Here is a 4,284-nt window from a genome sequence, read left to right as displayed (position 1 = left end):
TGCAAGGGGTCCAAGTTTCCATATCTTAGGAATCCGGCTATTCGAATAGATAATGATAACCCTGCAGGGGTGTACTTCTTCACACACGCTTTCGCCACTTATCGCCCTGTACACGTCATGTACCTCGGCAACCTTCAAGCGGAAGCCGGGCGAGCGAGTCGGCCACGACATGACTAACCGAACAAGTCTCTAGTCCAGGTTTATCGCCTATTCGTGTTCCATCCGCAAGGAGATCCGGCCGGGGTGTCGCTCACGGCCCCAAACGATGTGTGCAGGGTTCCCAAGCCCACCTCGACGGGTGGATCTACGCTTGGTACACCGTGCCACTGTGCCTAGTCTGTCCCAAGCCCACCTGTACCGGGTGCCACTTGGTAGACTACTAACACTACCTACAAACACCAGAAACTAGTTGCAACTCCTGGACAGAGATCATGTTGGTTAATAAGTCGAGAGGGGTCGAGTTACCGGAACCCAATGTGTGGTAGTAACTGGTCATGGATCACAAACACAGAACTCAGTTCCTGAGGACGGCTGCAATGAGACAACCCACCATGTACTCCTACATGGCCTCTCACCGCTACCTTTACCAAATCGTGTTCACACACTTAGCTCACACACAGTAGGACATGTTCACACGCCTCTGATTCATCCCCGATGAATCAGACCTGACTCAACTCTAAGCAGTAGCAGGCATGACAAACAAGCATGAATGAGTAGGCACATCAGGGCTCAAACAACTCCTACTCATACTAGTGGGTTTCATCTATTTACTATGGCAATGACAGGTCATGCAGAGGATAAAGGGGTTCAGCTACCGCAGCAAGTAACAGTTGAATCGTTGTTGTCCTAATGCAGTAATAGAGAGCAGGAGCGAGAGAGTAGGATTGTATCGGAATGAACAAGGGGGTTTTGCTTGCCTGGCACTTCTGAAGATAACATTGAGTCTTCATCAGTGTCAACGATCACATCATCGGTATCGCGTCTATCGAGAGGGGACAAATACCGGCAACACAGAAAAACACAATCAATGCAATGCACAAAATGATGCATGCTATGACATGGCAATATGAATGTGTTTTGAGCTAATGCAACTAGCAACAAGTTAAATGGGGTTGGTTTGAATACAAGATTCAAATTCAAACTCCATATGCGGTTATTTAAATGTCATTCACTTCATTTGTCCTAAACAGTAGTGATAAGTTGTTCTAACATGCATGAAAATGGTACAGATGGATTCCTTGAATTTTTCTGATAATTTTTCATATATAAATTATTTAATTTGGAGTTACGGTTGAATTTCTATGATTTATTGAAGTTTTAGCTATTTTCTGGAATTTCCTGGATATAATAAAATAAACTAAATTCCAGAAAATGAATATTGCGTCAGCATGACCTCACCCTGACGTCAGCAGGTCAACTGGGTCGCCCAGAGTCAAACCTGACGTGTGGGGGCCACACGTCAGTGACACAGGGCTGGTTTGGGTGTTTGACAGGTGGGTCCGGTCAACGTTGACTTGACTAAGTCAAAATCTGACACATGGGGTCCACAGATTAGCACTAATCTAAACAGAAAAATTAAACTAACCTAATTAGGCTCGGGGCCCACATGGCAGTGGCACTAGGGTTGGTTTGGCTGGGTCATTAGTGGCTAATGACGTGCCACGTCACCAAGTGACGCCGGCGACCACGGCGACGGCGGGACCTCGCCGGAGTTGCTCGGGACGGTGCTACAGACGGTGGTTTGCGACAGGGTTTGGCTCTACGGGGAGCTGGAGGAGTGGCGCATCTAACGGGGCAAGCGGGACCAGCTGGGGTGGACCGAGCTCGTCGGAAGCGAGCTCGCGGCGGCGGCCGGAGTTCGGGCGAGACGCGAGCGAGAGCTAGGGGGCACAGGAAGGCGAGCTGGGGCGTGCTACGGGCTTGTGGAGACGTTCTGAGCACGATGGTGCACTCAGGTGGGAGCTCCAGTGGCTCTGGCCACGACGGCGACGAGGCACGGCGGCGGTGAGCTTCGGCCGTGGTGGAAGAAGGAGCTAGGGGACGAAATCAGGTGCGGGGAGTGAGGGGAAGAGAGGAGGAGCTCACGGGGAGTCGGACGAGACGCTAAGTGGGCTCGGGGACGTCCTGTCGGCGGCGAATCGAACGGCGGCGATTTCCGGTGGCCGAGGAGGGGAACGGCGACGTGGGCGGCGATGCAGGGCTCCCGGCGTTGCGTAGCTCCATGGAGAGGTCGGGGGCGTCGAGGCGGAGCCTTTGGTCACTCTGGTGGGGTGAAACGACGGTGGTGGCTACGGCTGCGACGAGCGGCGGCGACGGTCGCTCTCGGGTGCGTGCGAGAGAAAGAACAGAGGAGGAGATGGGGACGAGGGAGTGAGCGGGAGGGTTCCAGGGGTCGAGGCGGCGCCGAGGAGAAGGCGCGAGGCGTCGTGGTGGCCTCAGGCGAAGCAGACGAGTAGGGTGGTGGCGTGGCGAGCTCGGGCGCGTGCGCCGAGTCTCTCCTCTGCCTACTGGCGCGAGGAGGAAGGCGACAAGGAGGAGGAGGTGGGCTGGGCCGCACAGTGCTGGACCAGCACAGGAGCTGGGCCGGCTCTGGTGGCTGCACGGGTAAGGCCAGGTAGGCTTTGCTCTTTTTATTTCTTTTTCTTCTGTTTTGTTTTTATTTAATCTTTTGCCACTGTTTTGAAATAAAACAAATTCAAAGACAGTGACAAAATTCCCCTGAACATTTTATTTAGCACAATGGAATTATACCAAAGCACATAAAAATGTTTCAGTTATTTGAACATATATTCAGTAATATTTGGATATAAGTTCAAATTCAAAATAGTATTGATTTAAATTCAAAGTCTCAAAATAAATCCTTTTAAAATGTTCAATATTTTTGGTTTGGATCAAAACCCTTGCCAAAAATATTAAACATCTAAGAAGAACATTTTGGAACAATGAATGAGATTTTAGGGTTTTTGCCCTTCTTTTATTTAGGGTTTTTGAGGCTTCCAAAATCCCTCAGTTCAAGTTTCAAAAATTTAAACATGATGCACAGATGGAAGCAAGCATAGGACAGGCCAGAACTAGGGATGTGACAACTCACCCCCACTAAACAAGAATCTCGTCTCGAGATTCAAGCGTAGGGTAAGATGAAGGGGAAACACAAACTAGTATAATCTTCACGATCCAGGGTGCACTTCAGTTGAACGTTGATTCATTCACCATCATTGTCTTGAAGTCTTGCCTTGAGAACTCCAACTATCATGACAAGAAGAGGAAAGGAAAACTCTAGAAGGATCGGTCTTCTCGAAGGTCGAACAACTCAGGATTAACTCTCGGAATGAGTCATAGCAACATCTCTCGAGCTGAGAGGCGAAGCACACATCCATAGGAATGGAGTGAAGCAAATGACGAAGGTTCACTAGGTAGACAACGATTCCACACCTAAGAAGGTGGTAAACGATTGTCCACGTAGCGAGGAGTTGAGTTGCCATGATACCACAACGAGACACCTTCGGAACCGTGACTCGTAGATATCTCCCCTTAAGTGGCAAAAAGAATTACCTTTGATTCAGAGATCATTGAGACTCTTTAAACCAACCTAAGGCAATTCTCGAGCAATCGTTTGGAGGGGTTCGGTGGAATGGCATACTCGGACTTGGATGATGTGGATTACCTTGTTGAAGACAACGTAATGGATGAATTTGCTTACCACCGGAAATGGAAGAGACCCATGGTAGAATGGCACATTGACGGTGCAAGCTGGGAACAAAATGCAAATGCTGGGAATGATTCTGGTAACTGGGGAAGAACCCAACCATAGAGAGTGAATTCGCTGTTTGAAAAGATCATAGCATTGCTGAGGAAACTGAGAGCATCCCAATTAGTGTCGATGATAACACCTAGCGCTTGTGCGTGCTCTCAAGAACTTGAGCATTTCCACAATCATCAAGGTTTTATCAACATCCGTGTCAAGGGTGCTGACAACACAACATACTACCATGATGGCTAATGATGGATGATGCAGATGCAAAGGAAGATAACACCTTCTCAGATTTCACCTTAGCGAGGCCAAGGAAACAAAATCTGGATGATCGACCGAGAGACATTTAGCACTCCGCTTCTAATGTTCTCCTTGACGTGCTAGTGTATCCCATTCATAGATATGGTTAGATAACTAGAACATCAAGTAAAGGTCGGACTTCGGGAGCAATAGAATCCATAAGGAACAGTTACGGAGGTAAATCCTACGAAATCCTTATGGGGAGGTGGCCAACTTCCTCAAACAAGATACTA

The sequence above is a fragment of the Triticum aestivum genome, chromosome 3A, assembly GCF_018294505.1.
Source record: "Triticum aestivum cultivar Chinese Spring chromosome 3A, IWGSC CS RefSeq v2.1, whole genome shotgun sequence".
NCBI lineage: Eukaryota > Viridiplantae > Streptophyta > Magnoliopsida > Poales > Poaceae > Triticum > Triticum aestivum.
Note: the sequence above shows the minus strand (reverse complement) of the source record.